This window comes from Nycticebus coucang, chromosome 2 (genome assembly GCF_027406575.1).
Source record: "Nycticebus coucang isolate mNycCou1 chromosome 2, mNycCou1.pri, whole genome shotgun sequence".
In the NCBI taxonomy this organism is placed as follows: Eukaryota; Metazoa; Chordata; class Mammalia; order Primates; family Lorisidae; genus Nycticebus; species Nycticebus coucang.
In genome coordinates, this window is record NC_069781.1 from 59,615,742 (window position 1) to 59,637,647 (window position 21,906).

At 42.7% G+C, this 21,906-nt stretch overlaps 1 protein-coding gene and 1 pseudogene across 1 annotated transcript in view; one reads left to right on the forward strand and one right to left on the reverse strand.

Annotated features, from left to right (window-relative positions):
- The window catches only part of SAXO1 (stabilizer of axonemal microtubules 1), a 115,859-nt gene that overhangs the window by 54,635 nt on the left and 39,318 nt on the right, over nt 1-21,906 (forward strand). The gene's annotated exons all lie outside the window — the stretch shown is intronic.
- LOC128596822 (glycylpeptide N-tetradecanoyltransferase 2-like) lies at nt 1,164-6,260 on the reverse strand (annotated as a pseudogene).

Sequence of the window (21,906 nt, forward strand, 5' to 3'; positions counted from 1 at the left end):
TGCTCCGTTAAATGGCTGCTCCCCTTTCTCTCTCTCCTCTAGGCCTTTTTTTGTACCCTCAGACATAACAATATTGAAATCAGGCCAATCAGTATCCCTCCAATGGTCTCTAAGAGTCAAATGAAAGAGTCACATTTCTCTTGCTTAAAAAGCTAGCAGAGATTAAGCTTCGTGAGGAAGATGTGTCAAAAGCTGAGATGAGCTGACTGCTGGTCCTCATGGGCCCAGCAGTTGGTCAAGTGGTGAATGCAAAGTAAAAGTTCTTGAAGGAAACTAAAAGTAGTGCTTCAGTGAACACACAAATGATAAGAAAGCAAAACAGGCTTATTATTTGATACAGAGAAGGTTTTCATGGCCTGGATAGAAGATCAAAGCAACCACAGCATTTCCGTAATCCAAAACCCAATTCAGAGACAGACCTTAACTCTCATCAATTCTGTGAAGGCTGAGAGAGTGAGGAAACTGCACAAAAGTGTGAACTGGTAGTTTTGTGAGGTTTTAGGAAAGAAGCCGACTCCATGACATAAAGCTGCAAAATGAAGCAGCAAGTGCTGGATAATGTAAGCACATTAGCCAGAAGATCTACCTAAAGTCACTGATATAGGTGGCTACACTAAATAATAGATCTTTATGTAAAGAAGCCTTGTGGAAGAAGCTACTATCTAGGAATTTTATAGCTAGAGAGGAGAAGTCAATGACTAGCTTCAAACGACAGGCTTACTCTCTTGTTAGGGGCTAATGCAGTTGGTGACTTGAAGTTGAAGCCAATGTTCATTTACCATCCCCCCAATCCTAGGGCTCTCTTTTTGAGACAGAGTCTCAAGCTGTTGCCCTGGGTAGAGTGCTGTGGCATCACAGCTCACAGCAATCTCAAACTCTTGGGCTTAAGTGATTCTCTTGCCTCAGCCTCCCAAGTAGCAGGGACTACAGGTGCCTGCCACAACACCTGGCTATTTTTTGGTTATAGTTGTCATTGTTGTTGAGCAGGCCTGGACCGGATTCGAACTTGCCAGCTCCCGTGTATGTGGCTGGTGCCCTAGCCGCTGGGCTATAGGCGCCGAACCTAAGTTGTGCTTTTATTCTTTGGAATAACAGCTCCAGAAATCATTAAATAGAATATTAACAAATGATGAGGTCAGAGTTTTAGAAATAAAAATATCCATCTATTGTAGTATAAGTCCAACCTTCTCAAAATCCATTCCTGGACATCTCCAATTGTACAGCTAATACTGCAAATTGCCATCTCCTATACCAAACTTGAGTTTTTCCAAGAATGTCCTATTTTCTGTATGGAGACTTCTCTAAGATCTAAATGTAGACCTTCCATTTGACCCTGCAATCCCATTATTAGGTATCTACCCAGAAGAACAAGAATCATTTTACCACAAAGATATTTGCACTAGAATGTTTACTGTAGCTCAGTTCATAATTGCCCAGCTGTGGAAGCAACCTAAGTGCCATCAACCCATGAATGGATCAATAAACTGGGGTATATGTATACCATGGAATATTATGCAGCCATTAAAAAAGTTGGAGACTTTATATCTTTTACATTTACCTGGATATAGTTGAAATAACATTCTTCTTAGTAAAGTATCCCAAGAATGGAAAGATGATTATCCAATGTATTCCATACTAATATGAAACCAATATATAAACAATTACTTGTTCCTAAGAACAATAAAACACTATTAAGTCCAGTTTGGGGGTAGAGGGAAGTAGGGGAGGAGGACATTTGGCAGAAGGAGGGAGGGGATGAAGAAGGGAGGGCAGGCCGCGGGATCTCACCTAATGTGCACATTGTGAGGGTGTACAACACGCCTCCTGGGTGAGGGGCTCTTCTACAAATGGAACTTTACCCTGGAAGTGAGAACAATGTAACCTAAATATTGTACCCTCATATTAATTTGAATAAAGTTTTTAAAAAGCCAGAATGTCTTGTTTTCCATCAAATCCAATGCATTGACTACATCAAATCCTTTCAAATTAGCCAGGATGAGTGCATCACTCATCAGGTCCATCAGGGGTGTCTCTGTATGAATGTTGTAGAAAGAGTAGGAAGGGTTGAGGGTTTTGTGAACTGGGGGGTGCATCACCGTGGAGGGGAGTGTGTAGGAGCTCAGGAAGTTGGTCAGTTTTCCACTGGAGCTGTCCAGAAGTCTCTATAACTTCATTGTTCTCTGTACAGTCATATTTCTACTCAAGGGAGAAAATGTGACTTCTGATTTTCTGTAGGTTAGTGATCATGCCGGTATCTGCACGTAGCCACCGGCTTGGGCAGGACGCCGCCCCTCGCGTACACGGCCTGAAACGTTCCCTCCAGCTTCACCCTTCTGTTTATTTCTCTGATTAACACTCGAGCTACCCTCTTTGATCTCAGTTTCTTAGGAACCCAAAGAAAGTTGATTTCTATCCTTTTCTTCATACTGTCACAAATCCGAATGTGCTGGGATGGTGCTTATGAACCCCGCCAGTTTGTCTGAAGACACTCTGACCCTACAGTGCCACAGGAGAAGCCAGCCCAGGGGACGCAGAGCACGCAGGAGGAACTCGGCGAGTGTGACAGCGGAACGTGTTGTCACTTAGCAGCGTGTAGGGCTCCTGGAGCACTCCAGCGCCACTCAAGTCTGAAGTGTCCCACATAAAACCCTGAGGCAAAGAATCCGGTTCTGGGCGCACGTTGTCCTCATCTGGTTCAATTGCACCGTGAGATGTTACGACTTCATTTAGTTTGGGTACTGGCTGTGTGTCCCAGAACTGGTATCTGTGTTTTGCAGCCTCATCGATGTTGCCCGCTGGGCCTTGGCATGGAGATAACAGCTCCATGGCTCTCTGGATATCCTGCAGCTTCTGCATTGGGATGGCGGGATTCCTGGAAGGCTGCTGAAGTTTAATCTCCTGGGAATCCGAGGTGGCGTCTGACTTGGTGTTCCGGGAATTTGGTTTCTCCTTTTTCTTTTTGGCTCCCACATCCCCTCTGGGACTTCCTTTGGCGTTCTCCGTCTCCTCCTGATGGCCCCTGTCTATCTTGCTCGTTTTTCTGGTTGTCCAGCTGCAGGCTGGCTGCACACTCGCTGTCCTCCGCCGTTGCTGGGCAGGGGAGGTGGCACTCGGGGCCTGGCTGGGAGGTGAGGAGAGGCGGCGTTGGGGGCCTGGTCCGGGTGTGTTGGGGTGGGAGGGACGGCGGGGCAGCAGCTCCCTGTAATGCCGCCCGGAGTCCTGCTGGAGTCCACTGGCCTGGACGCCATGCCCGGCCCCAATCCTAGGGCTCTTAAGAGTTATGCAAAATCTGCTCTGCCTGTGCTCTCCATATATGAAAGAACAAAGTCTGGATGATAGAATATCTGTTTACAGCATAGTTTACTGGCTATTTAAAGCCCACTATTGAGACCTGTTGCTCAGAAAAGATTCCTTTCAAAAAATGACTGTTGATTGACAGCCGATTCCAGCCCCATGGATGATTTTGAGGGGTGCCAGACTTCAGTGGAAGAAGGCACTGCAGGTGTGGGGGAACAACAAGAGAACTAGGAGTGAAGCCTGAAGATGTGACTGAATTGCCATAATCTCATGATGAAACTTGATTGGATGAGAAGTTGTTTCTTATGGAAGAGCAGAGAAAGTGGTTTCTTGAGAGGGACTGTTAGGTGTGAAGACTTCAGTGGAGACTCTACCAGATCTGGCATCTCTGCCTGATTGTCCAGCATCTCCCAACACTTCTCACCTGTTTTATCTGCCTGGAATATATGGTAATTTTAGAAATATACATCGTTCTTTCACACTTCTACATTTTTGCTCTTGTTTTTCTTTCTTCCTTGAATATCCTCCCAGCTAACAGTCTATCTGGCTAGTTCTACTTAGCCCGAATGTCCCCTCATCTTCGAAGCCCCCTCTGATTTCCTCTGCTGATATGGGTGCTCAGCACTCTGTGCTACATTAAGCTTTATGAAATGCAGCCATCAAAACAATTACTTTGGGCTGGGCTCCTGTGACTCAAGCATCTAAGGTGCCAGCCACATACACCTGAGCTGGTGGGATCGAATCCAGCCCAGGCCTGCCAAACAACAATGATGGCTACAACCAAAAAAAAGCCGGGTGTTGTGGCGAGCGCCTGTAGTCCCAGCTACTTGAGAGGTGGAGGCAGGAGAATCGCTTGAGCCCAGGAGTTGGAGGTTGCTGTGAGCTGTGATGCTATGGCACTCTACCCAGGGCGACAGCTTGAGGCTCTGTCTCAAAAACAAACAACAACAAAACCCCCCAACAGTTACTTTGGAGCATAAATACTTGTTTCTCCCAATTGGACTCTGAGCAGTTACTGGATTTAGATGTGCAGCACCCTGTGCGCCCGCTAACCTTTATGAAATACAAGCAGCAGAACAATTGCTTGTTTCTCCTGATTGGACTCTGGAATCTAAGACTGTAGCTTTTAATTTGCATCTTCATAAACTCTGTGTCACAGAATGAAATGAATGAATGAATGAAGGCAAGATTGCCAAGGAACTTCTCAGTGAATCTTCAAAAATAGTTCTTTTATAGGAGATATGGCTAAATCCAGTGAGTTAATATAGGCAAATTGAATGGCTTTGGCATAAAGTTTAATTATCTGAATGGAAAATTAACTGAATTGCTTTATTGCCTTGCTTACTGCTTTCTCCTATATCGACATTATACATGTATGCAAAGTCACCAGAAGGAAGATTCTTCTCAGGGTCACCTCCTAACACAGGACTGTAGAGGTAGCATAGCAGCTCTTATCCTTAAACCTTTTAGCTTGTGTGTTTCAATGTGCTTTGCAGAGATTTTCCCAAGAGACTAGTTGCCTGCCCTGATTTGTCAGAGCTCTTGCCAGGACCCCAGATTTGAGCTGCCTCAGGCACCCTATCTGGGAAGGGGACTTTTATTACCCAATAAAAATTGCCATGGAATTCCAAGAAATGTGATCTCTCAATTCATCAGGCTGTTGTCTACTGAGCTGTTTTCTTGTCTTGGGACTGGCCACCAGGAGAACGTGGGTGAAAAACGGGAGGGGCTCTCAGGGATGCAGGTCCCCTGCTGGGGTCTGGGAGTCTGTGTTGGGGTGGGGTTTTCTTCCTTCCTTGAGGTCAGGATCTAACTCACCGAGCTTGCAAGAGCCAAATGTCTCTAAACTTCAAGAGTGTGGCAAGAAGTAGAGGAATAGTGTTTTGAACTTGGGCAGAGTTGAAGTGGATTTTCTTTTTCACTTCTGAGATAGAGCCCAGGATCCCTGTGGACTATTGGGAGGACTCAGTGCAGGAATGTTTGGTAGACCTCTTGAGGCCTCTTGTAGGCCCTCAAGATTTAATACTCAACATTTGTGAATATCAATTCTGACAAAACATCTGAGAAATACTTGAGGGCACAGAGGAGAGTGGATTTTTCATTTTGCATGCTGGATTAGTGAAGTGGCTGCAATTACTAGTATCATGTTGACTCAGCAAGGCCTTGGGCTCTGTGTGAGTTTTAGTCCTTTCCCCAGAGGATCTGCTCACAGGGGGGCATCTCCCGAAAGGAGCGGGAGGGCAGGAAGCCTGACTTCTCATCCTGGCTGTGCCACCAGCCACGTGTATAGACTTAGTGAATTGCTGCCTCTGCTTCCAGACACGGTTGGAATGATGGGAAATATCATTATGAGCCAATTGCAAGGAATTTTATAACTGAGAATGGCTGCCACGGCTGTGGGTAGGGGCTGTCTCTTCCCTTTCTCTTTTTCTCCTTTCTATTAGCAAGCTACTTAACTATCACAATCACAAAGAACTAACTTAGAAGCCCAGAGGAGAAACACTGCTGTTAAAGTGATTTCACATCCATTCCAGAGGTTCTGGGGAAAGACTTTGAAGTTGGTTTAAACATTTTACACCTGCTTTCCTGTCAGGTATTGGGCTAGTGGCATTTAGATTTGAATTTCACAAGTCCATGAGTCAGTTTATTCCTTAGCCCTTAGATAATGCAGGATAAGCACATTTTAGAGGTGAAAATCTCTCAATTGTGTTAAAAAGGCAGGTGCAACTGACAGGACAGTAATATACTAAAATGTTAACTGATGGGTGAGTAGTAGGTTCTGGGTGAATTTTTCCTTTTTCCTTATACTCATTTGTACTTTCCGAGTTTTCAGTACACGTAGTTCCTGGGTCACGAACAAGATAGGTTCTGTAGGTGTGTTTTTAAGTTGAATTTATATGTAAGTTGGAGCAGGTACATTTACCTATTACCTGTAGTAGCTTCAGTTTGTAAGTGTGGGTCATAGTCGGATGTTTGTAGCTCAGGGACTTACTGTAATAGGTTCTGTTCCAAGTGTGAGTTGTATGTAAGTCAGATATTTATAACTCAGGGACTGCCTGTAGTGGGTTTTGCTTTAAAAAATATACGCACCTCTACCCACAATGCAAATGTAGTGCTATTATTTAATATAAGAACTACGGGACTTAAAAAGTTTGTGACTTGGCAGGAAGCTAAAGAGAGCTAATATATCTGGAAAATCCCAGAAGGCAGGTCCAGCAGGCTGTGAAACTGTTCGTTAGTCCCTCCTCCTCCCCGCTCCTGCTCAGAGCTGGATGCAGTGACAAGACTCCCCTTCTGGCTCAACTTGCCGTATGAGCTGGGTGTTTAGCAAGCATCACACACTAGTTTCAGTGAGTCTGGAGGATTAATGAGCTTCTCAAACTCAACTTTGTCTCCTAAAATGTCCTTTCAAACTATAGATTGTAAATATGACCTATCCCAGCCATTTGCCACCTCCCTCTATACTTCTGATTTGTACGCGTGCTCTAAAACATCTCAAGCAATGCCTGGATTCCTACTGTGGAGTCAGAGTTTAAGGCCAAAGTTGCCAGGAACACAGCTTTGTCAATGAGCTCAGCAGTCTCACAGCATGGAAATGACTCTAGACTAACCCAGTGTCCAGGCCTCTGTGTACATGAAGCTTTTAAAATTGTTCTAATTTGTTCTAACGTGTAAACACGTGAGCAAATCAGAATGTTCAAAGACCTGAAATCTTTTCCTCATTTCACACAGTGATGCCACCAGGCTCAGTTTCCCTCTTGCACCAAGTCCTGGTGAGATGTCTCTTCAGTGAATGCTTTACACCTCCACACCTCATCAGGTAACCAGACACCTGTCATTGATCTCCACTTCTAGACTTATTCCTCCACTCCACGCTCTATTGTCAGATTAATTCTATCAGACAATAGAGCTGATCAGGTCACTTCCAATCCTAAACCTTCATCAGCTTCTTATTGCCCTCACTGAAGTAACCAGATAACTCAGCCCTTCCCAGTATTAACTGTGGCCTCATGCGTACCCCCAGGCCAAGGGCTGTGGGCTGTCCCATCAAGTGCCTCATGTCTTCTCCTCCCTGAGCCTTTGCTCAGACACCCCCCTTCACCTTTTCCACACATCCCTCACATGTAAAAGCCCGCCCATTATCATCGCTTGGGTGTTACTTCCTCATGAAGTCTGCATTTATCACATACCTTTATATTTCCCTTCCCACATGAAAACAAATATGTCCCTATTTCTTTCCTCTTAGGTCCATTTAGCATGCTATAAAATTCTTCCTTTTGTTTTAATAGTATATTAAACAATGTGCATATTAATCTGCTCAGTTAATTGGGAGATCTGTGGGTGGGGTGGTAGTGGCAAGACTATCTCTCTGTTTTGGGTCTTTTCATACTGTCTAGCTCAGTGCCTAGATCCTATATTTGTTAAATGTAACTGAATACTAGGCATTCAAAAGTGGCTTTTAAGGAGGCATTTAGAATACATTCAAGACACATAAGAGTCTAAGTTTTCTTAACATTATTTGTCAAGAGTGAAAAGCAAAAATTTTATGCTCTCCCATTATAGTACAGTCCTATGTATGAAGTGATATTCCTTTGCAGCTAAGATGATCAGGCCTAGAAATATTTCTTACTTTTCAGCCTGAGTAAACATTCCTTGAAAAGAGAGTAGCTTCAGTTCCATGAGAAAATAGGAGCATGAAGAAATGGGGAGGTATGAAGAGATCTCTGTTCGTGGGCAAATTATTTAATTTCTCTGGCAGGATTCAGGTTCCCCATCTGCAAAATGTTGGTACATCTGCCTAAGCTATTGTGTGAGTTGTGGATGATGGATGTATGTATCTCAAATGGTCACTGGTGTACAGTAGGCATGCCAAAAATGCAATAACGGGCAATTATTTTCCTAGCCAACAAACATCGTTCCGTTAGAAAGTGGGATATCTGCAGGTGTAGCTGCAGACTGAAAATCAACTTTATTTCAAAAGCTCACCTTGCACAATGGTTCTTATTAAAATGTGAGATTGTTTATAAAGCAGAAGATTACTTGACAGCTGACCCTGAAAATAACAGCTTGAGCTCAAGCAGGAAGGGCCAGATGTGTTGTGCTTTTCCAATCTGGGCGTCTCCTTAGCAGGTGAGCTCTTTAGCCCAGAATGAGCAGATGTTGGCCTTCTGGGGCAAGAAGGCAGGGCAGGGTCTGGTTTGCTCTTCCACAGTGGGAGTGGCTGTGAAAGATTTGGCTTGGGAACTGTGTTAAGGGAGCTGTCACATGTGCAGGGCTTAAAAATAGTTTTCAAAAATTCATCATGCTCTTTGCATCTCTGTTGCAGAGCAGGTGTGAGCATAGGTTGGGTGTGGATCTAAGAAAGGACCAGAAAAGAGAATTGAGTCAACTAGACAGTTGGGAATTGGATGCCTACCAATTAGAAGCAGTATCAGGCACTGCTTCTGGGTGCTTGGGGCAGTGAAGGGGGGAATGGTGGTTCAGAATACAAAGATAAGATCTAGTCTCATCTGAGTCTAGAATAATGTTTTTTAACCTTTATTTTTCATGAGTCCTGGACTCCTTTGTAGAAATGGTTGAAATTTTGGATTTTCTCCAAGGAAAAATGCATATATACACACACACACACACACATATATACACACACATATATATACACACATGCTATTTTATGTACAATTCCAGGAGGCTCATAGGTTCCCTGAAGTTCAAGGACCCTCATTTAAGAATTTTTTATTCGTTAATAGTAATTACAATCTAGTGGAAAGCAAACATGGATGTTGGATTCAGACACGCCTCTTGGTTCAAGTTCATGTTCCACCCCTTACCCACTGTGTATTTCATTGAATGTGAGAAAGATCTTGGATAACTTAACCTCTCTAAGCCTTGGACACCTCAGGAATAGCAGCAGCATCACATGGAGTTACAGTGAAGCTAAGTTAATAAGTAAAACAGCCATAAGCACTGTGCAGGTATGTGGTAAATGATCTCTATACATGCTAATGCAATGATCATCAGTGAGCCTGTGATGAAGGAGGCACTTAATATATAGCGGAGATACATCTGGGCATCTGAGAGGAAAGTGTGAACCACAGTTTTCAGTTGCAGTTTTGTATGTAAAAGAATTGTGAAAATCAACATAGTGGGGGTTTCTATCTGTTGTTATAGACAACAAATTCATGGTAACTTTGTCTTATGCCAGTTAATAAAAGAAGGCAACCAGCAGCCTTCCCCAGGGGTGCGTCAGTGGTTAGATGGCCCATGAAGATGACCTCATTGGCAGGAATAAATCTTTCTCTGTGACAGTTAAGTACTGATGGAGTTAAGATTCCTCGGCAATAATGAAGACAAATGTTAAGATGATGATGATAACAGCCGTGGGCTTTTGAGTGTTCTGATGGGCCAAGCGTCATGCTAAGTGCTTCATGTTTGTTTCGGTTTGTGGTTTCGTGGGGTCCTTCCTGACAAAGCTGGAGGACTTTCACTTGGTGCATCAGGGGACAGCAGGTTGCGTGTGCACGGGCTAAACCAGTTTCTTATCAGTTTTCACTCATTCCACTTCTTTCAGAGCCAGGAGTTTTTTTTTTTTTTTTTTTTAACATTTTTGGAATGTCCTTGTTGAAAAATGAACGTTTATCACGGAGAGTGTAAGATTACAACCACAAGCTTCAGCAAAAGGTTTCTGAGCTTGGGGGTGAGTTACAATTAGCCTCATAAAGAGCACAGATGAAAGTCTTTCCCATAGTTACAATCAAAGACACTTTAGGCCACTTTTTCCTCAGAGGAATAGTTGCTTTTTATGGCACATTTTAAAGTTTTATTTCAAAAACAGTCAGCATCTTAAAGCAGAATGCTCTCTGCTCCCCAGGACTTCCCCAACAATGTGTTTGCAGTTTTCTCCATCGTATTACCATGTTTCTGGCGACAATGTGAGTGGCTGCCCTCATGGACCTGCAGACAGAATGAGTTAGCCTGACTTTCCTGAGCTCATAGCAAGAACACCACCCCTATTGTCTCCCTGTTATTTTCTTCTGAGAGGAAAGTTCAGAGTCAGCATTATTGTGTTAGAGATTGCCCTTTTCAGTCAGGGAAACTGAGGCTTAGAGAGGTGATGAACCCCAGACCTGTCTCCAGTACTCCTTTTTTATATTCTGTGTTCAAGTGCCCCTCAAACTCAAGAGATCAGTGCCTTGCCTGTCTCTGGGTCGGGATGCTTCCTAATTCTATCCTGTGTCTGTCTGCACACACTGGGTGGATTTATGTGTGTGTTTTAACTTAAATATCACATGTCTTTCCCTGGGACGCAGGCACTGTGACTGACTGCCTTTTGATAATGACTTTTCCCCGAAAAGTCATTATCAAAAGGCATGTGGGAGGGAATGACCCATGTGGGAGGGAATGACTAGCTCTGACAGCACCCGGGCCCTGCAGCGCTGCCGTGCTGAGTGTGCAGCTGAGTTTGCCTGGGGTTTCGGGGGAGTGGAGCCTCCTTCCCACTCACGGGGTTGGCTTGCTTCACTTTGGCTCCAGTCCTTTCTGTGGATCTCGCTTTCCCTCAGCGTGGTTTTCTGTTTGCCCTGGGTTCTGTCTTCCAAAAAGCATTTTTCATACTCCCTCTACCATGATGTGGTTTCTGGAACTAGACAAAAGCCCAGGCTGACTTCTTGTGGGAGTGTTCCTCTCTTACACGATGCACAGAACCTCTGCGGGGCCTTCTGTGAGTCGCTGTGCCTGCAGCTCGTTCCTGATCCCTCCATATTGCTATCAGGGTCTAGCTTTGTACACACCAAATCACATCAGCCACTGGTTAAAATCCTCTCAGCTGCGTTGTTGCCGAGAGTAGGGAGGGCGAATGATTCCATTTCAGGTGCCAATTCCAGTGGATTGGGTGGTGGCTGGCTGAAGTGTGGGCTGGCTGAAGTGCCATAAAGTGCCATGATTAGTAACGTCTGATGTGTGCAGAGAGGTAGTGGTGGCAGGTGGGCCACTGGTCCCCAGCCAAGAGGACAAGGTCTAAACGTCTTGAGCACAGCCCCGAAGACAGACTCTCCAGGTCTGGTGTCTGTCCACTTGCCTAGAATCTCTTACCTCTCCCCAGCTCACCCCTCCCTCCAGGCACTGCTTACCCAGCTCCCATGCTGGCACCATTGACATGACTTTGCACTTGTCTAGCTTCTGCTGGAAACCCCTTGCTTCCTGTTTCTCCGTTGCCGCCTCATCCTTTGACACCTGATTCTAGTATGAGTGTGAAGCCTCTCCATGTTCCTGCCCGTGAGCCACACCTGACAGGTTACTTTCTTCCATTTTCTCGCTGCACTCTGCATCTACGTAATACCATCAGCAGATCATACTGTGCTCATTTAATCATGTTTGCTCTCCAGCTATCCTCCTGGGAGGAAAGTGAATACTGATTGAGCGCCTTCAGTATCCCGAACTCCTGGGGAAGCCCCGTGGAGTACAAAGAGGGGGCTTTTAAAGCTGATGCTGGTATAAACCCTGTCCTCTTCTGCAAGGATATGTTATTTCTTTGAGTCTCAGGCTGCAGCACTCCCCCCATCTGTGGTTTTGCTTTCCAAAGTTTCAGTTAACCTGTGGTCAACTGTGGTTCACAAATATTAACTAGAAAATTTCAAAATAATTTTTTTTTTTTTTTTTGAGATAGAACCTCAAACTGTTGCCCTGAGTAGAGTGCGGTGGCATCACAACTCATAGCAATCTCCAACTCCTGGGCTCAAGCGAGTCTCCTGCCTCCACCTCCCAAGTAGCTGGGACTACAGATGCCCACCACAACGCCTGGCTATTTTTTGGTTGCAGCTGTCATTGTTTGGCGGGCTGTATGTGGCTGGCGCCTTAGCCGCTTGAGCCACAGGTGCCAAGCCCAGAAATAATTAAGTTTTAAATTGGGTGCCCTTCATATAGCATGATGAGATCTTGCACCATCCTGCCCTGGACATGACTCATCCCTTTGTTCGGTGTATCCATGCTTGTATGGGGATGCCCAGCATTTTCTGTTGAATATGGGAAGAATAAGAGTTATCTTGGGCTACACAGTAAATATATAAACACTAATGAAAGCTGATTAGGGGCAGTGCCTGTGGCTCAGTGAGTAGGGCGCCAGCCCTATATATGGAGGGTGGCGGGTTTGAACCCAGCCCCAGCCAAACTGCAACAAAAACAATAGCCAAGTGTTGTGGCAGGTGCCTGTAGTCCCAGCTACTTGGAAGGCTGAGGCAAGAGAATCAGCTAAGCCCAAGAGCTGGAGGTAGCTGTGAGCTGTGATGCTACAGCACTCTACAGAGGGTGACAAAGTGAGACTGTAAAAAAAATAAAAGAAGAAAAAAGAAAGCTGATTAGCAAAAGAAATGTGTGTGCATACTTTTTGTGATATCTGACACCACAAATAAGCAAAACAAGTCCTCACAAAATCAGCATGCACCTGGCAGGCTGCAGGTTGGGCTCCCCTGCTTAGATGCTACCCGCCTGTTAGTCCTTTGGTAGTCGTCTTGGTTATCAGAGAACATAGTGTATATAGGGTTCCAAACTAGCTGCAGTTTCAGGTATCTGCTGTAGGTTTGGAATGTACGCCCTGCAGATAAGGGAGCACTAAAGTATTCACATGATAAATTGGAAATCATTAATCCTTACATTGCCAAGTTCATGAGGGGTTTAGAAACAGTAAGATTTTAGCACATAGTAGTACGTTCTCAATAAATGGTAACTTTTTATCTAGTTTATATTTAGACCAATTCTGTGAGATGTAGGAGGAGGACTTATTTAATTCTCTAAAAATAAATGCAACTGAGACTCAAATTATTTCATTTGGGTCATAGATCAATAAATGACTGTTAGAGTTTAAACTCAGGTCCATGTAACTCCACGACCAATTCTTTTATCATTTTTTAAGAAGACATAGTTTTAAATTTAAAAGTTGTGAAACAGGACAAAAATTCTGTGTCCCCATCACATTGCCCAGATTTTCCAGTTGTTCGTACATATCTTATCCTAATTTTTTGGTCAAGCTCTCTTCCTCTCTGCCTACCCAGGCAAACAGACACACACACACACATCTTTTCTGAAACTGACTTCTCCAGCCCAGTACTAAAAATCCTCTTGTATTATCGTTAGAGAGCCAGCCCAATTATCAGCATATACACAACACTCCCCACCATGTACTTCACATTCCCTGTTCATATTTCAACAAGTGTCCTAACAATGTCATTTTCTTTTTTTCTTTCTGGGCCACGATCCTATCTAGGCAGTTGTTGTATGTGATTACCACATCTCACAGTACCCTTCACTCTGGTATTGTTTCTCAGCCTGTTCTTGTGCCTCGTGCCTTTCACAGGTCTCCTCTTCTATAGGGTGACCTTCCACCAGTGTCCACCCAGGGTTTCCTCATCATCCCTAAGCCATTCACTCTTGGGAGGAAGTTATAGACATGGTGCTGAGCTCTTCTTGGTGCATCACATCCAGGGGCATGTGATAATGGCCCGTCTTACTCCTGATGATGTTAACATTGAGAATCTGGTCAGGGATCTCCTAGATTCCTCTACTATAAAGTTACTACGACCCCTTTGTATTTGATTACTATGGGGAGACATTCTGATACTACACCAATGTCTTGCTTCCTTTTTTTCTTTTTTAATATCTTGCTTCTTATCAAAACTTCACCCATCACCCTTAGCATCTGTCCTTGGTTGAATAGCTCTACCTAAATCTACCACTACCACCACCACCACCACCACCATGATGGTTGCCAGATAATAATCTGGTGTATCATTTCTTCTGCATTTATTCTACTGTAAGAAAGAGATTTCCCTTCTCCATTATTTATATATACATACATATATATATGTATATGGGTATTTCAGTATAGACTCATGAGTCTACTTTATTCAATGGGTTCTAACCTATTGCTGTCATTACTTATTTTAATGTTCAAATTGTTCTTTGAGCTCCTTCAAGCTGGCTCCCATGTCCTTGAGATATACCCATAATTCATTATTTCCTGACTTTCTGACACAAGATGTTCCAGGCTTATATTTTTTCCCTGTACCAATCCTCATATCAACTTCTAACAGATTTGATTCCTTTTATTGGAGGAGATATTTAGAAACCAGGATCTCATTGCTCACTATGCTTATTGCTTCTCTCTATATACATATGTGTACATGGAAAACAACTATCCCTATATCTGTGTATATACATTAAAAACCTATCGGTTCATACCAATACTTCCAATTCTAATCCAACACTTCAGAGTTCTTTTTAGCTTTCTTCATTTCATGTTTAGAAATCCTTTCTCAGAGTGAGAACCTGCTCCTTTTACTTGGAATATATTTACTTATTTGTTCAATGTATCCTGTCTTCTTATCTCTTCTGACTGCCTCTCAGTCTGCCACCATTATACTACTTGACCCTTGACTGCCTGATTTCTTGGCCATCAGGGTGCACTGCCACCAAAGTCCTCATAAGGCTCCAACTTTTTGCATACTAGGCACCAATGTCAAGAAGGGGAGATGGTGCTAGGTATCTGCTTTTAAGTCAAGGAATATGTGCATTATTTTTATTTCTAATCCTATCAATCAACAAAGCACATAATATATAATAGGAGCTTTGTGATGATTGTAAGAATGAATAAATGGGCAGATAAATGAATGAGAAAACCATACAATTATTGTGCATTGTATAGTTTGTGAACATTACATTTGGATTATCAGAGAATAAGGATATAATAGGTAAGAACAAGAATCTTCTGTATCTGAGAAGATAAGATTTTTGTCTCCTTTTCACCCAAGCAAGTAGCTTTGGAAGGCTACAAAGGAAAGTGACCAGATACAAGAATATCTGCTCAAGCAGCCAGGTGAGCTGAATGAAACTCCGATAGGCAGTCAGTTGACAGATGAAGCATCCAGCTTGTCATCTTGTCCAGCCCAGCACTAGGCACACAAGGGCTCCTTAACCAGAGGGTATAATGATGATAAGCATAAGACATGGTCTAAGCTTTGGTTGTTTTACTCTGAGATTCCCGTGTGTGTGTGTGTGTGTGTGTGTGTGTGTGTGTGTGTGTGTGTGTGTGTGTGTGTGTGTGTGTGTGTGTAGAGAGAGAGAGATAGAGCTAATACAAGGCAACATTCTGGAGAAAATAATTCCTGTCCACCTATGTGTTCCTGAATTTCATTTGACTTGCAGTGTTCCATGGTATCCTTTCCAGCTCTACTGGGATGTACAACTTTATGGCAACCTTGTTGAATGCTACTGTAAAGGTTCTAGTAATTGCTAGTACTTTGGAATCAGTGGTTCTTTGTCATAGTGGATAGCTGTAAATAAACATACATACTATTTAGCTTTGTGCATAACTAATACCAGTCATCATCCCATTAGATTTCTCACTAATCCTTACATGACAATGACCTGTACTCTGTTGACAATACATAAAAATGCATTATTTTGTTGAATCATTTTAACAACAGATTTTGTTGGTTGGTCATTTAAACTACTCCCCAAACCCCATTTCTATTTTCCACCATTGGTGACCAAAGAAGCCTTGATTTTGCAGCTCTTCCTGCAGCTGCAGAACGCTTTCTGCCCTGATTGTAGTTAGTGAGTGGGCTTGTGAACGCATTTTTCATTTTTCCTTTGTCTAGTTTCAGAGGATGGGCTTCTGAGTCCCTGGGCTGCTGATGCTGAGTTCTCTAAATAGACTTTTCCTCCCTGTGTGCCCTCTGGGTTGGAAATGGTCATGGCCTTACACCCTGCAGGACTCATGACTTAGTGCAGGGTGGATACGGGAAAGAGAAAAAGACATAGAGATTGGGCAGGGGGAGAAAGAGCAAAAGGGAGAGAATGAGGAAAGAGAAGGAATTTGTAAGAAGCTGGGGGAGGCCTGAACTGGGTGCCTAAGGCTTTTTAGAGACTCAGACAGGGAGGCTTCCTGTCCATGCCCTGGTGAGGGCCCTTCTGTGCCTTTTTGGTTGAGTTGGTTTTTTGGTATAACATGACTCACCAGCTCAGATTTTGAGTCTTTTTGTAGATCTTGAAGTCTAAGAATGGTTTATTTTAAAGATAAAGTGAGATAATAAAGAATTAAGAACTGGGCGTGGTAAATAGCACTCAGTAAATATCAACTATTCATATCGTCATGTTTGAAGCTGTACAGATTCTACACATTTATGAACAAAAGGCCCTTTTGCCCTATGGAGAACAGTCTTCAATTAGTTTAATAGAAATGTATGGGTATTTGTTATTATAGAGATTTGAGACAAGAAAAAAAAGAGGGTTACTCTGCAAAGATTATAGAGAGCCAAGAATTTAATTTTTATGAATCTTATTTTTTTTTGGTAAAGGAAAGCTGTCTTCTACCAGAAATCAGAAATGGAATTAACACCCACTGTATGTGTAAATCTGCCTGTTCTCTCCTAACACCTCCTCGTTCCCTTGAACTTTGCCAGCATCTGGGAGGTCCAGTAAGAAATGCTCTTTAAATCCTCTGCATTCTTCCAGAAGCCCAAGAGATTTAGCAAGTTCTGATTTTAGCTAAAACACATAAACCAAAAAGTACAATTACAAAAACATGGAAGTTAAATAACCTTATGCTGAATGATAGCTGGGTCAGAGATGAGATTAAGAAGGAAATTGCCAAATTTTTGGAACAAAACGACAATGAAGACACGAATTATCAGAACCTCTGGGATACCGCAAAGGCAGTCTTAAGAGAGAAATTTATAGCACTGCAAGCCTTCTTCAAGAGAATGGAAAGAGAGGAAGTTAACAACTTAATGGGACATCTCAAGCAACTGGGAAAGGAAGAACAATCCAACCCCAAACCCAGTAGAAGAAAAGAAATAACCAAAATTAGAGCAGAATTAAATGAAATTGAAAACAAAAGAATTATACAACAGATCAATTAATCAAAAAGTTGGTTTTTTGAAAAGGTCAATAAAATAGATAAATCTTTGGCTAACCTAACCAGGAAAAAAAGAGTAAAATCTCTAATCTCATCAATCAGAAATGACAAAGATGAAATAACAACAGACTCCTCAGACATTCAAAAAATCCTTAATGAATATTACAAGAAACTTATAACTGACTAATACTTGGAAGTACGTCACCTTCCAAGACTTAGCCAGAATCAAGTGGAAATGTTGAACAGGCCCATATGAAGTTCTGAAATAGCATCAACCACACAAAACCTCCCTAAAAAGAAAAGCCCAGGACCAGATGGCTTCACGTCAGAATTCTACCAAACCTTTAAAGAGGAATTAGTACCTATATTACTCAACCTGTTCCAAAATGTAGAAAAAGGAGGAAGACTACCCAACATGTTCTATGAAGCAAACATCACCCTGATCCCCAAACCAGGAAAAGACCCAACAAGAAAGGAAAATTATAGACCAATATCACTAATGAATATAGATGCAAAAATAGTCAACAAGATCCTAACAAACAGAATTCAGCAACACATCAAACAAATTATACATCATGACCAAGTGGAGGTTTCATCCCAGCGTCTCAAGGCAGGTTCAATATACGTAAATATAATTCATCACATAGACAAATTAAAAAACAAAGACCATATGATTCTCTCAATTGATGCTGAAAAAGCTCTTGATAATATACAGCATCCCTTCATGATCAGAACACTTAAGAAAATTGGTATAGAAGGGACATTCTTAAACTGATAGAGCCATCTACAGCAAACCCACAGCCAATATCGTATTGAATGTAGTTAAATTGAAATCATTTCCACTCAGATCAGGAACCAGACAAGGCTGCCCTTTGTCTCCACTGCTCTTTAACATTGTAATGGAAGTTTTAGCCACTGCAATTAGGGAAGAAAAGACGATCAAGGGTATCCATATAGGGTCAGAAGAGATCAAGCTTTTGCTCTTCGCAGATGATATGATTGTATATCTGGAAATCACCAGGGATTCTACTACAAAACTCTTAGAAGTGATCAAGGAATACAGCAGCGTCTCAGGTTACAAAATCAACATTCATAAATTGGTAGCCTTTATATATGCCTACAATAGTCAAGCTGAAAAAACAGTTAAAGACTCTATTCTATTCACAGCAGTGCCAAAGAAGATGAAATATTTGGGAGTTTATCTAACAAAGGACGTGAAAGATCTCCATAAAGAGAACTATGAAACTCTAAGAAAAGAAATAGCTGAAAATGTTAACAAATGGAAAAACATACCATGCTCATGGCTGGGAAGAATCAACATTGTTAAAATGTCCATACTACCCAAAGCAATATACAATTTTAATGCAATCCCTATTAAAGCTCCACTTTAAAGATCTTGAAAAAATAATACTTCGTTTTACATGGAATCAGAAAAAAACCTCGAATAGCCAAGACATTACTCAGAAATAAAAACAAAGCAGGAGGAATCATGCTACCAGACCTCAGACTATACTATAAATCGATAGTGACCAAAACAGCATGGTACTGGCACAAAAACAGAAGTAGATGTCTGGAACAGAATAGAGAACCAAGAGATGAATCCAGCTACTTACCATTATTTGATCTTTGACAAGCCAATTAAAAACATTCAGTGGGGAAAAGATTCCCTATTTAACAAATGGTGCTGGGTGAACTGGCTGGCAACCTGTAGAAGATTGAAACTGGACCCACACCTTTCACCATTAACTAAGATAGACTCTCCTGGATTAAAGATTTAAACTTAAGACATGAAACTATAAAAATACTAGAAGAGAGTGCAGGGAAAATGCTTGAAGAAATCGGTCTGGGTGAGTCTTTTATGAGGAGGACCCCCCCTGGGCAATTGAAGCAGCTTCAAAAATGCACTACTGGGACCTGTTCAAACTAAAAACCTTCTGCACAGCCAAGAACACAGTAAGTAAGGCAAGCAGACAGCCCTCAGAATGGGAGAAGATATTTGCAGGTTATGTCTCCAACAAAGGTTTAATAACCAGAATCCACAGAGAATTCAAACATATAAGCAGGAAAAGAATAAGTGATCCCATTGCAGGCCGGGCAAGGGACTTGAAGAGAAACTTCTCTGAAGAAGACAGGCACATGGCCTACAGACATGAAAAAATGCTCATCATCTTTAATCATCAGAGAAATGCAAATCAAAACTACTTTGAGATATCATCTAACTCCAGTAAGATTAGCCCACATCACAAAATCCCAAGACCAGAGATGTTGGCGTGGATGTGGAGAAAAGGGAACACTTCTTCTACACTGCTGGTGGGAATGCAAATTAATACACTCCTTTTGGAAAGATGTTTGGAGAACACTTAGAGATCTAAAAATAGATTTGCCATTCAATCCTATAATTCCTCTACTAGGTATATACCCAGAAGACCAAAAAGCACATTATAACAAAGATATTTGTACCAGAATGTTTATTGCAGTCCAATTTATAATTGCTAAGTCATGGAAAAAGCCTAAGTGCCTATCGATCCATGAATGGATTAGTAAATTGTGGTATATGTACACCATGGAATATTATGCAGCCTTAAAGAAAGATGGAGACTTTACCTCTTTCATGTTTACATGGATGGAGCTGGAACATATTCTTCTTAGTAAAGTATCTCAAGAATGGAAGAAAAAGTATCCAGTGTACTCAGCCCTACTATGAAACTAATTTATGGCTTTCACATGAAAGTTATAACCCAGTTATAACCTAAGAATAGGGGGAAGAGGGAAAGGGAGGGGAAGGAGAAGGGAGGTGGGCGGAGGGAGGGTGATTAGTGGGATTACACCTGCGGTGCATCTTACAAGGGTATATGTGAAACTGAGTAAATGTAGAATGTAAATGTCTTAACACAGTAACTAAGAAAATGCCAGGAAGGCTATGTTAACCAGTGTGATGAAAATGTGTCAAACGGTCTATAAAACCGGTGTATGGTGCCCCATGATCGCATTAATGTACACAGCTATGATTTAATAATAAAAAAAAAGAATTGAAGCAAGTGGCATTGGGATATGGGTAATATTTAGGTTATGATAGAGTTGGTAGCTTAGGAGCTGAGGAGAAAATCCCCACTGTCTGAATTAGGCATCGGCTACTGGATTCAGATCTTTTGTCCACACATCTTGCTCTGCCTCTTATTCCTGTTCTGAGCAAAGTGACCAGTCAGGTGGGAGGGAAGGTGGGGGATGGGTAGGAGGACTGGGTCATGCAGACCAGAGTGGGCGGAAAGCCCAGCAGAGCCACTCCTCTCGGTTACTCACACAGTGAAGCAGGCTGTGTGTAGAGAAGGAAAGTCCCCTGGAATCTTAATGTGGGAAGACCCTGCAACTGAAAATTTGAAAATCTGGCCTGTAGGCTGAAAGAACTCAGCACCAAGTTTGGGGGCTTAAGGCAATAGGACATCTATAAACACTGGGAAGTGTCTGATAAGCTTCTTGAGAAGTGGATTTCGGAAGGCACGTGAAGACTCCAGGACTTTGAGTAACTCTGTAGAGTCATAAATAAAAAGCATGCTGGCACCTCAGAGAGGGATGCAGGGACCCTGGACGTTTGCGTGAGGGGGATGGAATGTAGCTGTTCCAGGAGTCCTGCTCTTTCACGGTTTGGCCCTACTCACCTTGTCACCAGTTCACCTGCAGAAACTCAAAGCAGAAATCTAGAGCCGTGTCATGTGCATGCAGGTAGATTTGGGTAGGGAGCAGCGGCAGCCATCTCTGCAGCCCACCGCCGGTGTTTATTTACAGACTCATCTAAGGGCTTCCAGTTTTTTCCTGAAACTTGGAGCTAAGAGAGGATTTTAAGAACTTTTAAGAACTACTGCTTGGGGGTAATCTGACCTCAAAGAGGACAGCTCAGGGTAATCCTAGCCAGCCTCTGAGCATCCCCTGGAAGGGAGTAGTGAAAGCTCAGCACTTCATTCTTATTTATGCAAAGTGAGGATGGGTGTGTGCTGGGAGACATTATGAAACAAAGGGTACTTGCCGAGGACAGTCAGCTGGCTGATGGGAGTTAATGTGGTGTCAGCATAACTGTTATCTTTTTACCTTAATTATGAGACATTTAACATGTTGACACATTAAGCCAAATATCTCAGGTTTCATGGGTGGTGGCATTTATCCAGCTGTTTATTCCCCTGTGCTTTCCAAGTGAGATTTCTGCTCACTGGGTCTTATTCATTCACAAGCTTAGGAAGGCAGAGGACACATCATCCTCAACTCCAAGCTCTGTGCTGATAGATAGAGGAATGTTCTCATAGTCTGAGTGATGGACTCAAGTTTTCCTCAGAAAATACTGTGATACGAAGAAAAGAGCATCTTTTTTTGTTTTTTTTTTAGACAGAGCCTCAAGCTGTCACCCTGGGTGGAGTGCTATGGCGTTACAGCTCACAGCAACCTCCAACTCCTGGGCTCAAGTGATTCTCTTGCCTCAGCCTCCCAAGTAGTTGGGACTACAGGCGCCTGCCACAACGCCCAGCTATTTTTTGGTTGCACCTGTCGTTTGGCGGGCTCAGGCTGGATGTGAACCCACCAGCTCAGGTGTAGGTGCCTAGTGCCTTAGCCACTTGAGCCACAGGTGCCGAGTCAGAAAACAGCATCTCTTTAGGAGTCAGCAGAACAGGCATGAGTCCTGGTTTTAGTGCTGACTGCTCTGTGACACTGAGCAT